The 23,595-nt window shown below is 39.6% G+C and overlaps 1 protein-coding gene across 21 annotated transcripts in view; it reads left to right on the top strand.

Annotated features, from left to right (window-relative positions):
* Nucleotides 1-23,595, top strand: part of APC (APC regulator of WNT signaling pathway) — a 134,449-nt gene that overhangs the window by 21,125 nt on the left and 89,729 nt on the right. For 6 of the 21 annotated variants that reach the window (XM_060418716.1, XM_060418715.1, XM_060418714.1 and 3 more), the window contains exon 1: nt 12,653-12,693. The exons of 12 other annotated variants lie outside the window; for them this stretch is intronic. The gene's annotated coding sequence lies outside the window, so the exon portion shown is untranslated. Of the gene's footprint in view, nt 1-12,652; nt 13,252-23,595 lie in introns of those variants that run through there. 3 more of the 21 variants (XM_060418713.1, XM_060418708.1, XM_042251949.1) reach the window with 1 other exon arrangement.

Genomic DNA, 23,595 nt, shown 5'->3' with positions numbered 1-23,595 from the left:
ATTTTTCATTGCCTATAAGAAGATTTCTAAAATTTTTAACCTACCAGACAAGATATAAAACTGCCCTAAAATATTCCTCAACCCCTTTGAAGGCTAGTTCTCTTGCTGCTTTCTCTCTGCACTCGTTCTGGATTGCCTAGCCAGAAATTGTCAGACCGCATCCTTTGAAACAGATGTTGCCTCGTATTAAAGCTTCTCGTGTGCACATTTGTCAGTTGATGCCTTGCTCCTCTGTGTATCATCTACATTTATACACTGAGCAGTGCTGCTGGATATCCGCCGTGCACCAAGCACTGTTCTAGGTGTGAAGGCAGCAGCAGTGCATGGGAGTCTAGGTTCCTGTCCTCATGAAATTCATATTCTAGTTTGGAAAAGATAATGAGGGAGACAAAAAATTAAATAAACAGAGGCATAGAGCCTTTTAGATCTTAAATGCTTTGAGGAGAAAACAGTATATATGATAGAAAGTTTAAGGACAGTACCAGTGTTGATTTGGTGGTGATGGAAGATCTCTTTGAAAATGTGACATTTACGCCAAAGCTCAGTGATAACGGTGGAGCAGTCATTTGAAGATTTGGGAGCAGAGTTCTCCAACTGAAAGACAGACAGTGCAACGGCATTAGAGAGAGGAAAGAAGGGGGCCGTGGGGGAAGAGGTAGTAGGAGGTAGGTTATGCAGAGTCTTGTAAGCAGAGGTAAGGGATTTGGAATTTATTCTAATTTAATTTCGAAGCCTGTGAATTGTTGTTTAGTCGGTAAGTTGTGTTTGACTGTGCAGCCCCATAGACTGTAGCCCATCAGGCTCCTCTGTCTGTGGGATTTCCCAGGCAAGAATACTGAAGTGGCTTGCCAGTTCCTTCTCCAGGAGATCTTCCCCACACAGGGATCAAACCTGCATCCCCGACATTGGCAGGCGAATTCTTTACCAATGAGCCACCAGGGAAGCCCAGCTTTTAAGGGTTCGTGTGATTACATTGGGCCCCCCCCCCCCCGCACCCGCCCGGGTTACCCTCCCCTCCTTTACTGAGAGTGTACTATACAACCAGCACAGTAGTCGGCACTGATTTGTATTATTGAGCAAGCAAACATTTTAATCCAGAGGCCACGTAAAAACAGGGCAGAAGTGACCTACATTCTGAAGGAAAGTCCACATCAAAAGGTCCAGGACCATAGTGCTCTGGAGTTGGCCTGCTTGAATCACAGGACTTTGACTGTGGTTTTAAGAGTTGTTATTTACAGGTTACAAGTTAACTGTCTCATGTCTCTCAGCTCAGTGCAGTTCAGTCGCTCAGTCGTGTCTGACTCTTTGCGACCCCAGAACTGCAGCACTCCAGGCCTCCCTGTCCATCACCAACTCCCAGAGTCCACCCAAACCCATGTCCATCGAGTTGGTGATGCCATCCAACCGTCTCATCCTCTGTCATCCCCTTCTCCTCCTGCCCTCATTCTTTCCCAGCATCAGGGTCTTTTCAAATGAGTCAGCTCTTTGCATCAGGTGGCCAAAGTATCAGTTTCAGCTTCAACGTCAGTCCTTACAGTGAACACCCAGGACTGATCTCCTTTAGGTTGGACTGGTTGGATCTCCTTGCAGTCCAAGGGACTCTCAAGAGTCTTCTCCAGGGAATTCCCTGGTGGTCCAGTGGCTAAGACTCTGAGCTCCCAGTGCAGGGGGCCCAGGTTCGATCCCTGGTCAGGGAGCTAGATCCCACATGCTACAACTAAGACCCAGAGCAGCCAAATAAATAAATAAAAATTTAAAAAAAAAAAAAAAAGAGTCTTCTCCAACACCACAGTTCAAAAGCATCAATTCTTTGGCGCTCAGCTTTCTTTATAGTCCAGCTCTCACATCTGTATATGACCACTGAAAAAACCATAGCCTTGACTAGACACACCTTTGTTGACAAAGTAATGTCTCAGCTTTTTAAGATGCTGTCTAGGTTGGTCATAACTTTCCTTCCAAGGAGTAAGCGTCTTTTAGTTTCATGGCTGCAATCGCCATCTGCAGTGATTTTGGAGCCCAAAAAATAAAGTCAGCTACCATTTCCCCATCTCTTTGCCATGAAGTGATGGGACCAGATGCCATGACCTTCATTTTCTGAATGTTGAGTTTTAAGCCAACTTTTTCACTCTCCTCTTTCACTTTCATCAGGAGGCTCTTTAGTTCTTCTTCACTTTCTGCCATAAGGGTGGTGTCATCTGCATATCTGAGGTTATTGATATTTCTCCCGGCAATCTTGATTCCAGCTTGTGCTTCCTCCAGCCCAGCGTTTCTCATGATGTACTCTGCATATAAGTTAGATAAGCAGGGTGACGATATACAGCCTTGACGTACTCCTTTTCCTATTTGGAACCAGTCTGTTGTTCCATGTCCAGTTCTAACTGTTGCTTCCTGGCCTGCATACAGGTTTCTCAAGAGGCAGGTCAGGTGGTCTGGTATTCTCATCTCTTTCAAAATTTTCCACAGTTTGTTGTGATCCACACAGCCAAAGGCTTTGGCATAGTCATGGTCAATAAAGCAGAAATAGATGTTTTTCTGGATCTCTCTTGTTTTTTCGATGATCCAGCAGATGTTGGCAATTTGATCTCTGGTTCTTCTGCCTTTTCTAGAACTAGCTTGAACATCTGGAAGTTCACGGTTCACATATTGTTGAAGCCTGGCTTGGAGAATTTTGAGCATTACTAGCTCAAAATGTGAGACGAGTGCAATTGTGCTGTAGTTTGAGCATTCTTTGGCATTGCCTTTCTTATTGACTGGAATGAAAAAGGGACCTTTTCCAGTCCTGTGGCCACTGCTGAGTTTTCCAAATGTGCTGGCATATTGAGTGCAGCACTTTCACAGCCTCATCTTTTAGGATTTGAAATAGCTCAACTGGAATTCCATCACCTCCACTAGCTTTGTTCATAGTGATGCTTCCTAAGGCCCACTTGACTTCGCATTCCAGGATGTCTGGCTCTAGGTGAGTGATCACACCATCATGATTTTCTGGGTTGTGAAGATCTTTTTTGTATGAAGATCTTTTTTTCTCATGTCTCTACATTGTTCTTTATTGCATCCATACTGGTCTTAACTGAAGCAGATATTTTCAATACCATCATTGGATAAATGTCAGCCAAACAAAGCCAAAACAAATTTTGCCATTGTTCTGAACTTCAGGGCAAGGGTCACAGCGCTCTGGGGCTCATCTTCCCCGTATAGGCTCATTCTCAGAGTGTGTTCCTTCTCTAGGGTTGCAGGCTACCTTATGGCTTGCAGAGAAAGTGCCAAACGAGTGACAGTGAGTCTTGTCTCCTTGTTTTAAAGTCTGCTAATTAACAATTTTGGTTACATCTGCCAAGTCCTTCTTACCATATAATACAGCGTATTCACTACTGTAACACCAGGGCATATTTAGCCTAATACATGTTTAATGTACTTAATATCATATAAGAGCAGTGAAGCAGAATTAACTCTGACAGAGTTAATTTTTGAGTCATTTCACTTTTCTTATTTCTTTTGCCTTTGCTTATATGCCCACCTTCAATGGTTACCTTGATAGTGATGCCTGATAGATGCCCACCTTCAGTGATTACCTTGATAGTGATGCCTGATAGATTTGCCATACTCCCATAAGGCAACCCCAAACTGTTTATCTTTAGTTTTAGTTATTTAACTAAATGAACATAAAAATGTGGAAATGTCTCTTGCATTTAAGGAGATTTTGTTCTAGATATCTTCCACAGAAAGCTGTGGTTACCCACTGATAAAAATTTGTGGGTCAAGAGAATGTTTTATGGATTCCAAATTGACCTTGCCTAAGCTGTTTGAGATTTTTTGTTTTCACTTATTCGATTATTTAAAAATGTATTCCCTCAGTAAATGTTTATTGAGCATCTGCTGCTGCATAGCTAGGTGCTAGGATGAAAATGAACACGTAACTTTTTTTGGTAGTTAATTTACGTTACTTGGGAGCTAATTGCTTTACATTGCTGTAGTGGGTGTTGCGGTACATCGACATGACTCAGCCATGGGTGTACGTGTATTATCCATCGTGAACCGCCCCCCTGCACCTCCCTCCCCACCCCCTCCCTCAGGGTCATGCTGGTGCACAGGCCCTGGGCGCCCTGTCTCATGCCTTGAACCTGGACTGGCGATCTGTTCCACGTGTGGTAGTATACATGTTTCGATGCTGTTCTCACAAATCATCCCCCCGTCCCCTTCTCCCACAGAGTCCAAAAGTCTGTTCTTTACATCTCTGTCTCTTTTGCTGCCTCACATATAGGGTCATCGTTACTATCTTTCTAAATTCCATATATATGCATTAATATACTGTATCGGTGTTTTTCTTTCTGACTAACTTCACTTTGTATAATAGGCTCCAGTTTTATCCACCTCATTAGAACTGATTCAAATGTGTTCTTTTTAAAGGCTGAGTAATACTCCATTGTGTATACATACCTTAGCTTTCTTATCCATTCCTCTGCCGATGCACATCTAGGTTGCTTCCATGTCCTGGCTATTGTAAACAGTGCTGTGGTGAACATTGGGGTACACGTGTCTCTTTCATTTCTGGTTTCCTTGGTGTGGATGCCCAGCAGTGGGATTGCTGGGTTGTATGGGAGTTCTATTTCCTGGTTTTTAAGGAATCTCCACACTGTTCTTCGTAGTGGCTGTACTAGTTTGCATTCCCACCAACAGTGAAAAGATAGCCTTCAGAATGGGAGAAAATAATAGCAAATGAAGCAACTCACAAAGAATTAATCTCAAAAATATACAAGCAACTCCTGCAGCTCAATTCCAGAAAAATAAACGACCCAATCAAAAAATGGGCCAAAGAACTAAACAGACATCTCTCCAAAGAAGACATCCAGATGGCTAACAAACACATGAAAAGATGCTCAACATCACTCATTATCAGAGAAATGCAAATCAAAACCACAATGAGGGACCATTTCACGCCGGTCAGAATGGCTGCGATCCAAAAGTGTACAAACAATAAATGCTGGGGAGGGTGTGGAGAACAGGGAGCCCTCTTGCACTGTTGGTGGGAATGCAGGCTGAACACGTGACTGCTTACGAAGCATGAGACTCTGAAGGAGAAACAAGCTGCTGTGGGAGATAACACAGTCGTCCTTTAGCATCTATGAGTGGTTGGTTCTGGGACTGTGGAGAATATCAAAACCTGGAGATGCCCAAGTCCCTTATATTAATATAAAACGGTATAGTATTCACATATAAGCTACACATATCCCTCCCGTTACACTTTAAATCGTCTCTAGGTTTCTCATAATACCTTGGAAGTGCTGTGTAAGTAGTTGCCAGGCTGCTTGGCAAATGTAAGTTTTGTCTTTTGGAACTTTCCCCAAATCTTTTCTATATATTTTTGGTCCATGGCTAGTTGAATCCACAATGGTTAAATGTAGAACCCAAGGATATAGAGCACCTCCTGTACTTAGATCTGGGTAGATGATCTAACATGAAGTGCTTATGGGCATGAAGTAGCTTGACCAACATTGGCTTAGGAGTCAGACTGCCACTTCACTGTGGGTGGACCTGAATTAATTTTGAAATTTCTTTGAGCCTCAATTTTCTATATGTGTGAATAGTAATCTTTAGTTGCAGTTCCTACGCCCTTTGGCAGTGAAAGTGAGTGAAATCGCTCAGTCATGTCCAACTCTTTGCAACCCCGTGGACTGGAGCCCACCAGGCTCCTCTGTCCATGGGATTTTCCAGGCAAGAATACTGGAATGGGTTGCCATTTCCTTCTCCAGGGGATCTTCCCAACCCAGGGATCGAACCCAGGTCTCCTGCATTGCAGGCAGATGCTTTAACCTCTGAGCCACCAGGGAAGCCCAAAGCACCACCAGTTTTGAATTAATTTGTATTTTCCTTAAGAAAGGCTCCCCTACAATTTATATATGTACCTGGATCTGCCTTTGGCTACCTTAATTTTTTTCTCCTTCAAATGTGATGATTTCAAATTGTGTCCAACTTAGAGGTACTTAACTTTTGGAGGAAAAAATGCAGAAATAATGTGTGTTAGTTGGTAGAAATTTTATAAGATTAAGAAAAATTACAATTTTTATAATTTCTACACCCAGGGAAGACACTTGATATTTCAGTGATCTCTCTTCAGTCTTCTCTGTGCACATACATAGTTCATTAAAAGAAAAAGACGAGGCTAGTTGGCTAGTGAGTATCATGTTACAAATAAAGCATGCATTTCACTTTAATATATAATTATTTATTCATTATAATTTATTTTATAATTAAATTTAATTATATTATTATGATTTGTATAATTTTATAAATATGAATTAATAATTTAGTAGTTCTGTATTTTCACTTAATGTCACATGAATTATATAATACAGTTATATCTAATTATCTTCCATGACATAATTTTATTATTTTCTATGAGATTGACTTTTTATTTAGATTCCTCATGCAGTGTTTGTCTTTTCTGCCTGGCGTATTTCACTTAGCATAACGCCTTCAAGATCCATCCATGTTGTCCCAAATAAGTAGGGTTTCCTTCGTTCTCATGACTGAATAATATTCCATTGTGTGTGTGTTATCATTCTTATTTATTCACCCATTGATAGATGCTTTTTTCCATATCTTGGTTAGTAACAATGTGCTGCAGTAAACATGGGAGTGCAGAACTCTGTTCTGTATCCTGCTTTCATTTTTGGGGATACATACCCGGAAGTGGGGTTGCAGAATCATATGGTAGTTGAATTTTAATTTCTTGAAGAACCTCCATGCTGTTTTCCATAGTGGCTGCACCAATTTACATCCCCACTAACACTCCACTAGGGTTTCCTTTCTTCCACATCCTCCCCAGTATTTATTTCAGACTTTTGAATATAGCCATTCGAACAGATGTGAGGTGATACCATTCTGGTTTTGATTTTCATTTCCCTGATGATGAGTGATGTTGAACATCTTTTTATATATTTGCTAGTCTTTTGAATGTCTTTTTTGGGAAGATGTTTATTCAGTTCCTCTGCCCACTTTTTAATCCAGTTGTTTGGTTTTTTTGGCTATTTAGTTGTGGTTTTTTAAATGTAATCAATATTTTGGATATTAACCCATTAGATATATGGAGTTAGAAATGTTTTCTCCAGTTTGATAAGTTGCTTTTTCATTTCGTTGATGGTTTCTGTCTCTGTGTAGAAGCTTTTTAGCTTGATGTTGTTCTGCTTGTTTGTTTCTGCTTTTATTGCCTTTGTTTTTTGGTGTCACATACAGAAAAATCATTGCTGAGACTGATATCAAGAAGCTTACACTCTGTGTTTTAGGAATTTTACAGTTTCAGGTATTGAATATAAGTTTCTAATCCATTTTTTGTTGATTTTTGCGCACGTTGTAAGATAGGGGTCCAGTTCATTCTTTTACATTTGGCTGTCCGGTTTTCCCAATACCATTTATTGAAGAGACTGTCTTGTCACCATTGTATATGCTTAGATCCTTTGTTATAAATTAATTTATCATATTTGCATAGGCTTATTTCTGGGCATTATTGTCTTCCTTGATCTGATGTCTGTCTTTATATTAGTGTCTTTTTTTTTTTTTTTTGGTGCATAATTGATTTGCAACTACCATACTGTTTTGATCACTATAGTTTTATAATATAGTTGGAAATCAGGACATGTGATGCCTCCAGCTTTTTTTCTCCCCTCAAGATTCCTTTGGCTATCTTGGGTCTTTTGTGGTTCCATAGACATTTTAGGATTGTTCTGTTTCTGTAAAAAATGCTATTGGAGGTTTGAAAGGGATAACATTGAATTTGTAGATCACTTTGGGTAGTATGGACATTTAAACAACGTTAATTTTTCCAATCAGTGAGCTTGGAATATCTTTCCCTTTATTTATGTCTTCAGTTTCTTTCATCACTGACTTATAATTTTCACTGTACAGATCTTTCACTTCCTTGGTTTAAATGGATTCCTATGTATTTTATCCTTTTACATTTGGCATAATTTTAACCATCTTTAAGTGTGCCAAAAGTATAATCAACCAAGCTGTTGTTATCAATCACTGAGTTTGTTTCTAAAATGTCCTTTGTGGAAACAATACTGAATATATTTGAATATTAATATTTGTATTTGATTGTATAAGATCATTTCTTTTAACTGGACTTACTTTAGTATAACCACTGTATTTTTATGCATTTATTTTTTGTTGTGCTAGGTCTTCATTGCTGCACGTAGACTTTCTCTAGTTGCAGCCCGTTGGGGCTACTCTTTGCTGTGGTTCGGGGTCTTCTCATTGCGGTGGCTTTTCTTGTGGAGCAGGGGCTCTAGGCACACAGGCTTCAGTAGCTGTGGCTTGTGGACTCTAGAACGTGGGCTCAGTAGTTGTGGCAAACGGGTCTCCTTGCTCCGCAGCTTGTGGAGTCTCCCCAGATATGTCCCTCGCCATGGGATCACCCCTCGTCCCCTGCACTGGCAGGCAGATTCTTACTCACTCTACCACCAGGAAAGTCCAGTATACGTGAGCATTTGAAGCACTTTCAAAAGCTGCTGCTGATTTTTTTTTGATGTATCCTCACTGACCTGCAATATTATTTTAAAATATCATTGTCTACTTAATAGGTGAAATGATATTCTTTTGTCTTAATTGTTTTTATTCCATACTGTAGTGGAACATTTTCTGTATATTAGTCCCTATTGTTTTTCTCATGTTAATTGCTAGTACCTGACTAGGAAGGTTTTGACAGGAAAAAAGAAGTTTGTTTTTTTCCTCTGTAAGCAGATGCATTAGGCTGTATAGCACTCTGAATTTAAAAACATTTCAAAACAGTCTCCCTATTGCCGTGCACTAGGAGCTTTGATAGCAGAAGCTGGAGTGATGCATGGTGCTTTGCTGTTCTGACAATACACACCTATGCCTGGACCTCACCCTCAGAGATTCTGACTTAATGACGTTTTTAAAACTTCTCAAGCTCCTGGATGGGGAAACAGTAGAAACAGTGTCAGACTTTATTTTTTTGGGCTCCAAAATCACTGCAGATGGTGACTGCAGCCATGAAATTAAAAGACGCTTATTCCTTGGAAGAAAAGTTATGACCAACCTAGATCGCATATTCAAAAGCAGAGACATTACTTTGCCGACTAAGGTCCGTCTAGTCAAGGTTGTGGTTTTTCCTGTGGTCATGTATGGGTGTGAGAGTTGGAGTGTGAAGAAGGCTGAGCGCCGAAGAATTGATGCTTTTGAACTGTGGTGTTGGAGAAGACTCTTGAGTGTCCCTTGGACTGCAAGGAGATCCAACCAGTCCATTCTGAAGGAGATCAACCCTGGGATTTCTTTGGAAGGAATGATGCTAAAGCTGAAGCTCCAGTACTTTGGCCACCTCATGCGAAGAGTTGACTCATTGGAAAAGACTCTGATGCTGGGAGGGATTGGGGGCAGGAGGAGAAGGGGATGACCCAGGATGAGATGGCTGGATGGCATCACCGACTTGATGGACGTGAGTCTGAGTGAACTCTAGGAGATGGTGATGGACAGGGAGGCCTGGTGTGCTGCGATTCATGGGGTCGCAAAGAGCCAGACATGACTAAGCGACTGGACTGGACTGAAAGCTCCTAAAGTGATTTTATTGTGCAGCCACCTTACCTCAGAAACTTAACCCCAAGGCTGCATCACATTTTTTTAACCTAGAGGGTCCAGGGTTTTTATTTAAAGCATTCTATTTCATCTGTAGATGGTTATATTTTACAGTAATATTCATTATTCAGCATTTGCATTACTGTTATTCCTTGCAGGATCTGCATTGCATGCCCTTTGGAGATTAATTTCAAATCATTCCTTATACTAATAGGACTTAATAAACAGCATATTATGGTGTACACCATGAGACATTCAAGGTACAATCGGGTGTGGCTCTCCCCTAAAATTCTTACAGTCAGGACTAGGAAAGGAGATGTACACAGAGGTACCAATATGTTTGTTACCATAAAAGGCAGGAACAATGGAGGGAAGATGAGGGTGGATTGAGTCTAGGTGGAATGGTCGATTATTTCATGGAAATCTATGTTTAAGCTGAACTTTCAGTTCAGTTCAGTTCAGTCGCTCAGTCGTGTCCGACTCTTTGCGACCCCATGAACCGCAGCACGCCAGGCCTCCCTGTCCATCACCAGCTCCTGGAATTCACTCAGATTCATGTCCATCGAGTCAGTGATGCCATCCAGCCATCTCATCCTCTGTTGTCCCCTTCTCCTCCTGCCCCCAGTCCCTCCCAGCATCAGAGTCTTTTCCAATGAGTCAGCTCTTCGCATGAGGTGGCCAAAGTACTGGAGCTTCAGCTTTAGCATCATTCCTTCCAAAGAAATCCCAGGGCTGATCTTCAGAATGGACTAGTTGGATCTCCTTGCAGTCCAAGGGACTCTCAAGAGTCTTCTCCAACACCACAGTTCAAAAGCATCAATTCTTCGGTGCTCAGCTTTCTTCACAGTCCAACTCTCACATCCGTACATGACCACTGGAAAAACCATAGCCTTGACTAGACGGACCTTTGTTGGCAAAGTAATGCCTCTTCCGATTGGTGGTGGCTTATTAGTTCTGTGTTCCTTATCAGGATCTCCTGTCATAAAACAACTCATGCAAATAGTTACTATGGTGCCTGGCCAGGGTGGGCGGTTTCAATCTGTGCTTTCCCCAACATAACTATGGCTGATTCATGTTGATGTATGGCAGAAACCAACACAATATTGTAAAGCAATTATCCTTCAATTAAAAAAAAAATACAACTTTTAAATAGCTAAATATATTGTTATACAAAATTCAAATCAAACTTTTTTGGAATTGCTGAGAAATCTGGTTTGAAAATCTTACTGAAATAAACTCAGTTGAAGACATTGTAAAATGTAAAGTTTTTAGATTGGCTTGTTTTTTTATTTGAATTATATTGATTGGTGACTGATAATGGTCACAGCTTTCTGTAAAATTTTTTCATTTGAATCACTAACTTTTATAACACATGTAATAAAATTTTAGACAAATACTTTGGCTACAAATTGGTGTACTAAATAATAGCTTGAATCATAGTCAGGAGTTGTTTCTTAGGGTACTAAGAAGTTATTTTAAAAGCTTTTAAAATGTATTCTGTGTTTAGAAGGGCACTTTTTCTTTCTAGAAGCTTTAGGCCTTATGAGGAATTATCTATTCTGAATTTGTCACAAATAGTTGATGACTAAGTCCTAGTCAGTGAATCATGCACTTTCAGTAAGAGAGTCTTGAAAGCCTTTTGTAAAACTAAGTCATCTTGACAAAAGAGATATTTAGGACAGAACCAAATTGATTAATGTTTCTTTTACTTCAGATATCAAGGGAAAGTATTTCTAAATATATTTAAACTTTTCATTTATTATATATATTTTTCCTAATTACTAATAATATGTGTTTCATTTGTTCATTCAACAAATATTTAGGGAGTATTTGCTGTAAGCATTATAATACAGAGACAAAAGAAAAAAGTATCCAAAAGCAGACAGAAAAAGCAGAAATTACTCCATAATCCACCTTCATGGATAACTGCTGTAAATATCCACTCTGTGTACATCTGTGGGCATTTTGCTATTTGTCCATTACTTTTCTAATTTATACCATTTTTATTAAAATGAAATTGCTCCAAATAACTCTGTTTGATAGCTTGCTCGGTGCTTTTCTTGCTATTAATTTGAAAAATAAAGATTATAATAAATATATTTCATTTAAAGACCTAAAGTTTTCTTTTAAATTTGAAATAGATCATGAAAACTGATTCTCCCCACCCCCACCCCCCACACTTTAAACCAGATTTTAAATCCAGTTTAAATCCTTGCCAATTTGGATTTTGTCCAACTAATAAAAAATAATCCAAGCTTTACTTGGTTAAATTTAAGTGAAATGTGGAATTTGCAGTGAAATATTTAAGTCAGAGATTAGTAGTGACTCATAGCATTTACTGGGTCAGGATGTGTTCTGAATACTCCTTCATATATATTCACTCCTCTAGTCAATATTTCTGTTCCCATTTTGTGGGGGAAATTAAGCACTGAGCCTTTAAGTGACTAAAGTCACACCGCTAGTAAATCACAGGAGCAGAAGATTTAATCCAGACTGTGTGACTTCATGATTTTGGTCTCAACTACTCTTCTGATACTGCCATCATAGCTTTTCTAGAAACTTGTGTTTTTAATTCATAGTTCCAGTGATTTACCTAGCAAATCGATGATTTGCAATGTAACATTATTTGTTTTGATACATTTAGTAGAATTCTTTTCCTCTGTGCTGCAAGCCTGTAAATCTTAGCAAGTGATGAATGAGATGTAATTTGTTACCCACCCACCTCTAGTATCTCGTGCTAATAATCTTTCTGCCCCGTGGACCTCCCCCAGCCCACCGTTTCTGCTTGTCAGCTTCCGTCGGCTGCAGTGGGTGGCCCGGAGGCAGAGTGGGGGGTGGTGGGCGCTAGGTGCCGGCCTGGGCTCGGAGCCGTGTGGCGGGGCGGGGCCCTTGCGCTGCTGCCCTGGAGTGCAGAGTGTGAGTCGGAAAGAGGCGCGTGGAGCCGCTGTGTAATCGCTGGATGCGGACCAGGGCGCTCCCGTTCCCGTCGGGGACCTGCCGATTGGCTGCGCGCGCGCACACGTGACCGACATGTGGCTGTATTGGCGCAGCCCCCCTGGGTGTCACTGGAGACGGGATGGAGGTGCTGCTGGGCTCGGAAATGGGGTAGGTGCTGGAGCTGCGCTGGCCCGGCTTGCTGCTTGGGTTGAGAGCGGGCGGGGGCCGAGGGGGAGGCTATCTTCCCTTGCACTGTCTAAAGCTGAAGGCCTTACCTTGGCACAGGGTCTGCAGCCACACGCCAAGCGAAAAGGCAGGGGCGTCTCCCCCCACCTCTCCCCTACTGCAGCACCGGAGATGGATTTCCTGTGCTTCTGATCCTGGGTTTTTGACAGAAGAGGGAGAAGGGGGAGGGGTACCAGTGTTCAGGGGAGACTGTTGAGAGAGAGCCGTTTTTGAAGCTAGAAAGAGGTTTTGTTTTTATAATGCCTGTTGACAGAGTAGAGTGGAATAACAGTATCTAAGGAAACGGGTAGAGGACAACAAAGAATGGAGCATATTCATGGCAGGAGCGAAAGCTCTAGCCCATTGAAAGGCTTCTTTTCCTCCCTGGCCACAGGGACACAGGCAGTGGTAGCCGAGAGAGCGGATACAAAGCTGCTGCTGATGGCTGATGTGAACCCTGTGGAAAGGGCAGCTTGGGAGAGGAGGAAGAGGTGGAGGCAGGTACTGCACAGCCTGAGTGGTGGCTTTGGTTGATGGGTGAAATCTTGGTTACCAAAGAGCCTGCTTTTGCAAACGGTCTGAGTGAACTGCCTGTGAATAGGGTGGCAAAAAGATGCCAGTGCCTTTGTTACTTTGAAGTCACAACCCTAGAGCCTTTTTGCAAATGACTGCAGCAATGCTTTCTCCCACCCAGGCTGAAATGATAACTGCAGAGGAGTAAGAACCCTTGCAGCAATGCTGTTGGTAGAAGTCTTTTTATAAAAATCCGTAGTTTATAATTACAATCTGTATAGAAGAAATTATTTAGATTTTTAAAAGTAGGAAGAATATCTGACTATGAATGTTTTGACAGTGGAATGTATCAGACACTGATTCTATATCACAGAAGAGATGTTCAAATTCTTTGCTTCAAATAAATCCTGTAGGAAATCTTAATAAATTATGTATGAAGCAGTGGATCTTTTCCTTTGTTAGCATAGCTTTCTGCTATTAATTAGGTTATTCAAGAGTAAATCACTTTATAATGTAAATTGGGAAAAAGTATTGTGATAAATTTTTTCATAGGCTTAATATTTAAGATCTGTATTAAGTATTTATATTACTCTTTGGTCACTTTTAGATATCATTGACTAAAGTATATAGGCAAATACTTCAAATTAAAGCACCATGATTTTTCTTTTAGATATATTTCTGTCTTGTGAATACTCATAACATATACTCTTGATATCGAGTGTTTTCATTGCACTGTTTTTTGTTCTTTCATTAAATGCCTAAAAACATGTTTTCAGATTGAGTATAGTTTTAAATGCTGCCTTATCTTTATGCATATTTATGATAGCCAGCTTGTCAAACCTCCCTATGGCAGTGGCTTTGTAAAGCACTCCAGGGTCAATGTATCTTAATTAGTGTTTATGTATTAGAAAGTCTTGAAAGAACCTTTAATTTTTGTTTTAGAAAATTTTTTTCAAGATAAGAAATTGAACTTGAATAAAACTAGCCTGGTTTTCACTGATAAATAGGCAATTTTATTCTTTATTTTTAAAACTATTTTTGCTGTAAGAATTATTAATCATGCATATCAGGGTTAATAGTCCTTCGAATCTCTTTTTAAAATCTGATAAAAATTGTACCTAGAATTAAAGATGTTATATTAAATTTTTAAATGAAGTTTGTTTTTTGTAGTATGTATCCAAATTTTCTAGAAGATCCTTTGATATATTTTTCCAATAAGTTAAAAAAAATTTAAGTGAAATTTAATAGCTAATGCCATTCATATCTTTGAACTCTGATATAGTTTTTGAGAGTTTATGGTTCTTATTTTTATATAAATTATCTTGTTTTACTATTTAAACAGCTCAGTGTAGCATGATTTTCATTTTACATGATTATTCCTAATTACGTATATTGTGACTTTATACGAGGTCATGTATTGTATATAAGGACATAAAGAACGTAAGTCTTCTGTTTTGTTCTAACTCTGTAAAACTATTTTATAATGTCGCTTGTTGCGTAACATACAAAATAGTATGTAACAGAAATTACTTGAAAAGCAATATAAATCACAAATCATTCATTGAATGAAAAAGAAATCTCGGTTTTGAGTTCTTAGCTGTGGTGTAGAATGCTTTGTGAGATATGTGGTGTCTGAGCAAGTGGAGATGCAGCAGGTTTCATGATGGCATTCATAGCATGCTTTTTAAAGATCATCTCATTAATCCAATCAATACTTGTGCTAAGCAGAACAGTATTAGATTGAGATTTTAGGGGGTTTAAGAAAGAGCTAAAGTACGAAAAGTTGATTTCTTTCCTTTTATATCTATTATGAAATACCTAATATAAGACTATACTGTTGGCTTTAGTGGTCTTTGAAATTATTCATTGTTAATTAATATGGGTGGCTCAGATGGTAAGGAATCTGCCTGCAATGCAGGAGACCTGGGTTTGATTCCTGGGGTGGAAAAATCCCCCGGAGAAAGAAATGGCTACCCACTCTAGTATTCTTGCCTGAAGAATTCCATGGACTGTGGCAGGCTACAGTCCATGGGGTTGCAAAGTGTTGGACACAACTGAGCATCTAACAGTTTTATAATTGATATGGTCAGAATTGAGCTACTGAGTTCAGAAGTTAAATATTCCTAACTATGTCTGTGAAGTGAATCAAAGCTGTTAATTGCAGTCTTTCATGCGTTGCTGTTTAGATTTCTGCCATTTTCTCTATTTTTAAAAGTAATCTCACATAATGTAGCAGTCTTCTTATATTAAATGTTCTCTTTAATTTTGACCTCCCCTGCTTTGTTTTCGTACTAATCTCTGAGTGTAATCTCACCTAGTACGCAGGATAGGATAGGGTAATATGATGTAGAGAAGATGACTTGCGGAAATACATTCACTATGTAGTTGAATACCTACTAAGTGCCAGGCAATGTAAAGGTACAAGACATGGGAACTAACCTCCAAGAAACTTACAATAGAACTATTTGGAATATTATTGCTACTGCATTGAAAACACTGCTTTGGCTACTCCTACAGTCTTTAAAGATTTATATCATCTAAAATGTCTTCTGACGTCAAGGAATGTGGTAGTTTGTTGTTTGAAACACAATGCCTTGTAAAATCTGCTTGGAATAGCAAATAATTCTGAAATTAAATTTCCTTTAAAGTATTAAGTGGCTTGAATGTAAAAGATGAAGTGATTTCTAGATCTTCTAGCTGTAATAGTCAATAATTTGTGGTTCTTGGTTTCGGTAAGGTTAGAAGGAAAGTTACATAGATCGTTTCTTGTTTTGGTATAGGTGACATCTCACTTGTTAAGTATTAGTTATGTTCTTGAAAATTATTTTTGAAAATCAGATCATGACATCATCAGTCCCACAAGGCAAGCTTTCATCCCTTTATTCCCACTCCCCTTATGGGCACTCATTCACATGTTTTCTTAAATGTGCATTAATTCTTGCGAAATGTTCAGCATTTTGTGTCTTTTTTGTAGTTAATGAGGGTTTTTTTAATTGTGGTATTCTTACCAACTCAACCATTTTTAGGTGTATATATAGTTCTGTGGCATTAACTCTTGTTGCGAATGTATCACACAATTCATCTCTGGTTCTTTTTCACATTCCCAAACGGAAACTGCTGAGTAAGCACTGATTCTCCATTTCCTCCTCCCAAGCTCCTGGCAACCACCGTTCCATTTTCTTTCCCTATGAGTTTGACTTCCCTTAGAGCCTCATATAAGATTAGTCTTCAGGGTTCATCCATGTTGTCACATCTGTCAGAATGTCCACCTTTTTTGAGGCTGAATAATATTCCAGTGACACCAGCCTTATGGCAGAAAGTGAAGAGGAACTAAAAGCCTCTTGATGAAAGTGAAAGTGGAGAGTGAAAAAGTTGGCTTTAAAGCTCAACATTCAGAAAACGAAGATCATGGCATCTGGTCCCATCACTTCATGGGAAATAGATGGGGAAACAGTGGAAACAGTGTCAGACTTTATTTTTGGGGGGCTCCAAGATCACTGCACATGGTGTTTGCAGCCATGAAATTAAAAAACGTTTATTCCTTGGAAGGAAAGTTATGACCAACCTAGATAGCATATTCAAAAGCAGAGACATTACTTTGCCAACAAAGGTCCATCTAGACAAGGCTATGGTTTTTCCTGTGGTCATGTAGGGATGTGAGAGTTGGACTGTGAAGAAAGCTGAGCACCAAAGAATTGATGCTTTTGAACTGTGGTGTTAGAGAAGACTCTTGAGAGTCCCTTGGGCTGCAAGGAGATCCAACCAGTCCATTCTAAAGGAGATCAGTCCTGGGTGTTCACTGGAAGGACTGATGCTAAAGCTGAAACTGCAAAACTTTGGCCACCTCATGCGAAGAGTTGACTCATTGGAAAAGACTTTGATGCTGGGAGGGATTGGGGGCAGGAGGAGAAGGGGACGACAGAGGATGAGATGGCTGGATGGCATCACCGACTCGATGGACGTGAGTCTGAGTGAACTCCGGGAGTTGGTGATAGACAAGGAGGCCTGGTGTGCTGCGATTCATGGGGTTGCAAAGAGTCGGACACAACTGAGCGACGGAACTGAACTGAATATTCCAGTGTGTGTGTACCACATTTGTTTATCCATTCATTTTTTGATGGACACTTGGGTTGCTTTCATCTTTTGGTTTTTATGAATAATGCCACTCTGAACCCGGATGTGGAAATACCTATTTGGGGTCCCTACTTTTGCTTCTTTGGGGTATTGTACCAAATTTATGTTTTTAATTTGTGTAACTTTTTAACACTTTTAACTCAATACTATTTTTTATTTTCTTAATACTATTTAAAAAAATTTTGGTGAGGGGGCAGCTACCACATGCAACATGGGGCTTTCCCTGGTGGCTCGTTGGTAAGGAATCTGCCTGCAATGCAGGAGACGTGGGTTCCATCCCTGAGTTTGGAAGATTTCCTGGAGGAAAGCATGGCAACCCACTCCACTATTCTTGCCTGGGAAATCCCATGGACAGAGGAGCCTAGTGGGCTCCACAGAGTCGCAAAGAGTTGAACACAACTGAAGTCACTTAGCACGCACGCACGCACACAGCGTGTGCGATCTTAGTTTCTCTGCCAGGGAGTGAGCATATGTCCCCTGCGTCAGACGCGTGGCGGCTTAACCGCTGGACTGCCAGCGAAGTCCCTCCATACTCTTTTTAAGATCTCTTTCACTTTCTGTCCATCTAGTTTGTGGTACCAAGTCTGCTTTATAATGTTCTGTAGTATCTATCAGATGGGAAGGTCCTTAAGGGTTTTTTCCAAATCTCTTTTACCACAAACTTTGCTGTGGTGTGCATCCTTGTATGGGACTTCTTATAGACTATTTTAGTAACGTGTCAGTATATAACAAATTACCCGAATCTTAGTGGCTTAAACAAGAAATACTTAATGCTTTAGAGTTTCTCTGGGGTAGGAATTCAGGAATGTCATAATTGGTTATATGGCTCGCAGTCTCTCATAAAGTTACTTAAGAAGTTAGTCAGGCCTGCAGTCGTCTGGAGGTTTGACTAGACTGGAGGATTAACTTCCTGGATGGCTCACTCATGGTCTGTTTCTCCTGACTTTTGGCAGAAGGCCTCACTTCTTTGCCATGAGCTGCTATAAGGGCCTGCCTGATAGTCTCCATGACATTGCGACTGGCTTCCCCTGGTGATCCCAGAGGAAAAGAGCAGGAAGGAAGCCTTTCATGACATGGTCTTGAAAGTCATACTCCAGCACTTCTGCCATATTCTCTTCATTAGCAGTGAGTCACTTAGTCTAGACCACACAAGAGGAGATGGAGTAAGCTCCAGTTTTTGAAGGTATAAGGCCAAAGAAATTGTGGGTGTATTTCAAGATCACTTCATGTCTGGTGAGATTTCACTGGAATTTGTCCTTGGAAGAGGTATCACTGGATTATAGGATATTTTCCATATTGTTGTTGTAACAAATTATCACAAACTTAGTGTTTAAAACAGCCCAGATCTGTTATCTTACAACCTTGGGGATCAGAAGTCTGAAGTGGTTTCCACTGGACCAGAGTCATGACAGCAGCAGTGCTGTGCTCTCTCCAGAGGCTGTTTGGTGAGTCCGTTTACCTGCTTCTTTCAGCTTCTGGAGTCCAGCTGCATTCCTCGGTTCATGGCCTCTTCTCCATCTTTATGCAAGCAACACAGTAAACCTCTGTCTGACCCTCTGTTTCTGTCTTCACATCTCCTCTGACTCAGACTTTTCTCTTTGCTTCTTATAAGAACCCTTGTGACTACAGCAGCTCTCCCCACATAATTCAGGAAATTTTCCCAACATTAAGAAACTTTACTTGTTCACATCCACAGAGTCCCCTTAGCCACGTAAGGTGGCGCATTCACTGCTTTCCAGGATTCGGACATGGACATCTTTGTGGGACTGCTGTACTGTAGGCATACACATACAGCTTTTTTCTTTTCTTTTTTTTTTTCAGATGTACACATGCAACTCTGAAGTGTTTTATTTTTTAAGTTTTATTTTTGTGAATGAATGTTACTTTTTTGAGTAAATTCACATTTCATTTACCAAATTTGTTTATGGTATGGTATATAATAATGACTAAGATGGTAACCAGATACCCACTGAAGAATACTGAAATATATGTTCCACTAGCTATTTTTAGAGTCTTGGTTTTATTATCATTTAACTTATGTTGGTATATTAGCTACTTCTGACAATGTTTAGAATAGAAGCTGAGAAACGTTAAAGCAGTGTGGCTGTACCTTTTAGTCTTGTTATACCATTTCTGTGGGTCCTCTGTCCAAACCTCATCTTCCTCACACTGTGATGTTACCTAGCCACAGTGTGGTTCCAGGCCCCATTTATGCAATTACCTCCAATTGTCTCAGCAAGGTGTGACTCTCATAAACTCTGTCAGTCTCTTGAACCCAAACTTGCCTTTGAATTGTAGGTTATTTGTATCTTGGGGCTTCCCAGGTGGCTCATTGGTAAAGAATCCACCTGCCAAGCAGGAGACACAGATTCGATCCTTGGGTCGAGAAGATCTCCTGGAGAAGGAAATGGCAACCCACTGTAGTATTCTTGCCTGGAAATCCCATGGACAGAGGAGACTGGCAGGCTACACTTCATGGGATTGCAAAAAAGCTGGACACAACTTAATGACTAAACAATAACAACAGTTTGTGTGCCTGAGTCTCCTGTAAGTTGGAATCTTGAGACAAGACTTGTGTGAAATTCTTGCATTGTGAAGTGATCGAGGAACAAGAGCAGTGGCTTAGAAAATGCTAAATAGTGAAGAGGTACAGCCAGTATGTGTCCTCAAGTTGATCACCACTCCAGACAATTTGGAAAGCCGGGACTTTCAGAGGAGCATAAAGTTGTTTACCTAAGGAAAGGATTGTGCGTACCAGCTCCCATTCCCCTTTAGTCCCAGCTCGTGTTCACTCTTACTTAGGCTGTACGTGCATGAGTGCTGGGGACCCACACTGGGGTGTCACAGAGGTCCTAGAGCAGAAAGCACAGGATGCTTGGTTCAGTCAGTGCGCTGTCACTTATGTCTTGCGGTGAGCTGTTCGGTGCGGCAGTGACTGCAGTTAAAATGAGCCAAGGGAATGTAAGATGAGACAAGAATGTCTGATTTATTTGTATACGGAACCTGTTTCCCCCTTCTACTGGCATATTATCCATTTGCTAGATCATAAGATATTGAGAATAAGGAACATGTCAGTTTATCTTTTCAGTGTTACAGAGCTGCTGTGACAGAGTTCCACAGACTCATGGATTAGAACCATAGAAATGTATTCTCTCGCAGTACTGGGGCTGGAAGGACAAAATCAGTGTCGGCCAAGTTGAAACCTTCTAGAGACTCTGAGACTCTGCTCCCCGCCTTTCTCCCTGGCTCGTGGTGGTTGCTGGCATTCTCTGGCGTTCCTTGGGTTGCAGCTGACTCACTCCAGTCTATGCCTCCATTGTCACTTGGCATTTTCCCTGTGTCTCTGTTCATTTCTTCACATGGCCTACTTTTAAGGATTCCAGTCATTGGGTTTAGGGCCAGTCCTAATCCCATCGGACCTTATCTTAATTTGATTACATCTGCAAAGATCCTGTTTCCGAGTGAGGCCATTTTTCACAAATTCCAGGGATTAGCTGCTTGTGACTCAACATATTTTGGGAAACCTGATTCACCCCATAAAACCTCCCTATAATATTTGCATGGTGTCTTGCGAATAATTAGTTTTCAAATGTTTTTTGGTTTGAATTGTACAGAAAGAAACCCATCATCTTACTTTTTTAATGGGAGTCATCTTGGACAATCTGAATTTGTGCCCTCTTTTTACTCTTCTTTGCTCTCCGTGGCTGTTTATTCTTGCATGTATTTATCTTTTTGTGACTTGCACTGAGTATTTCAGGAATCACGAAACTATTAGATCCAAACCTTGTCTTAAAAGGTGGGAAACAACATGGAGGATTCATGTCAGTGTATGGCAGAACCAATACGATATTATAATTAACCTCCAATTAAAATTAATAAATTAAAAAAATAAACATTTTTTAAAAGTAATACAAAATAAAGTAAAGGTGGGAAACAAAACTTGCCAAAGTAAAATGGAATAATTAGAAAGCAGTTAAACCAAGTTGTATAGTATTTACTGAACAGTTAGCAGGAAGACTCATTAATGGCTTGTGGGAGACAGATTTTTTTGTTGTTGTTTAAAAAAAATAGCAATTTAAAGTGACATTTAAACATTAGTAGCTGATATCTTAGTCATAGCCAATATGATTCTTAAAGCATACAATAATTCTGAGTACATTCATTTTTTGCCCCCCTCCTTTTTTTTTTTTGGCCAGTTTTAAGTAAGATTATTTTCCCCTATGACTTGTGATACAAATTTAGGAAGGTTCTTATGTGAGGAAACAGAATTGGGCTTTAAAGTATACCAAAGCAGAGGGGGAAAAGGATGGGGCATTCAAAAAGAGATGAATTCTGAGCAGAAGTACAAAATAGTTTGTATGGAAGAGTGAAGAGGGAATTAGGTAAAGAGAAGGGTTATCTTGGAACTTAATAGAAAATAAGTTTGAAACGAAAACTGGTATTAAGTACACTAGATCGTGAAAGCTACATAGAGGTAGGGGCATGGTCCTAGGAGCTTGAGCATTGAGAGCAAATATGACTTTAAATTGTGGCTCAGACATTTGAGCTGCGTTTTTAGGAAAGTTACTTGCCATTTGAAGTCCCATCTTCTTTAACTCTAGAATAGCAAGGGATACCTACGTCACAGTTGGTGAGGATTAAACTACATATACACACACACACACACACACACACACACAGATATGTACATGGCACTTATATGACTTATTGTAAATATGCAATAAATGGTAGACTTTCTACATTTCATCAAGTAGAAAGATTAGCAGATATATAGACGATTTGAATAATATGCTGCAGGTGTTAGCATATTATATACCTGTTTTACAACTTTGTACACTTTTTCCTTTTTTAAAAATTTCAGTCAGATATTTATGAAAATTAGTCATGTTCTTGATTACAAGGCAAACTTTTAAAAACTCAAAATAATAGCATTTGTAGGCAGCAGTCTCCAGTCAGTCTAACAAACAATAAATCAGTGGCAAGAAAAAGATGACTCACAAGTCATTTTATATAGCTAATAATTGAGAAAAGTCTTAAGTACACCTGAGTCAAAGAAGAAGTCAGTATTGAAATTATAAATTATCAAGAAATTAAGAGGAAAATACTTCATGCTAAAACCTGTGAAATATGGCTAAAGCTATACTGAGAAGAAACTTAGTATTATACCTTAAATCATTATTATTAAAGAAGAAACTGATAACATGGTAATAAAGGCAGTAAATGAATTACTGCTCAATTTAAATAACAAGAACAAAATAAGGCAGTGGAAAATAAGAGGATATAATTAGTAAAGGTAAGTTCAGAAATAAAATAGAATATAAAATAGTGGAAAGGATGTATAACACTAAAAGTGGGTTCTGGGAGGAGTTAAAGATGAGTGAAATAGAAGAAACCCTGTAAAGCCGGGCTAAAGGAACAAAAGACAAAAAGAGCATAAATGGAAAAGGAGACAGATTTTAAATAGACTATATATGGCGCTTTGCTTATACTTGAAAAGCTAAAGGAATTGGATAATTTATTAGTGAACCGTTAATGAATCAAATTGATACAGGAAGATGAAGAAAGAATGAAAAGGCTTAACAACAGAAGAAAATTTAAAATATTCAAAAATCTTTCACCTAAACAAGCACCTTGTGATCTGAATTCTAGCTGACTTTCCAAGACTAGATAAGTTGTTTTTCAAACTATTCTAGACCATATAAAATTAGCATAAAGTTAATTTACATCCGTAATTTGAAATACTATAAAGATTTCAGTCATGTTGTGATTTCTTTCATAAAAACTTCACAGGAGATACTGAGCAATGAACAAAGCAGTAAAATTAATAAAATATGAACAGGTAGGGTTTATGGCAGGAATGGCGGATGGATCAAAATGAGAAAGTATGGTAACTGACAGCATCAGCAAATTAAAAGAAAAACTGTATGGTTATATTGTATCATAAATAGAGGAAAGCAATAGAATGGGAAAGACTGGAGATCTCTGCAAGAAAATTAGAGATACCAAGGGAACATTTCATGCAAAGATGGGCTCAATAAAGGACAGAAACAGTATGGAACTAACAGAAGCAGATGTTAAGGAAAGATGGCAAGAATACACAGAAGAACTATAGAAAAAAGATCTTCATTACCCAGATAACCACAATGGTGTGATTACTCACCTAGAGCCAGACGTCCTGGAATCTGAAGTCAAATGGGC

Source organism: Ovis aries, chromosome 7 (genome assembly GCF_016772045.2).
Source record: "Ovis aries strain OAR_USU_Benz2616 breed Rambouillet chromosome 7, ARS-UI_Ramb_v3.0, whole genome shotgun sequence".
NCBI lineage: Eukaryota > Metazoa > Chordata > Mammalia > Artiodactyla > Bovidae > Ovis > Ovis aries.
This window is presented reverse-complemented; position numbering and strand designations above follow the sequence as displayed.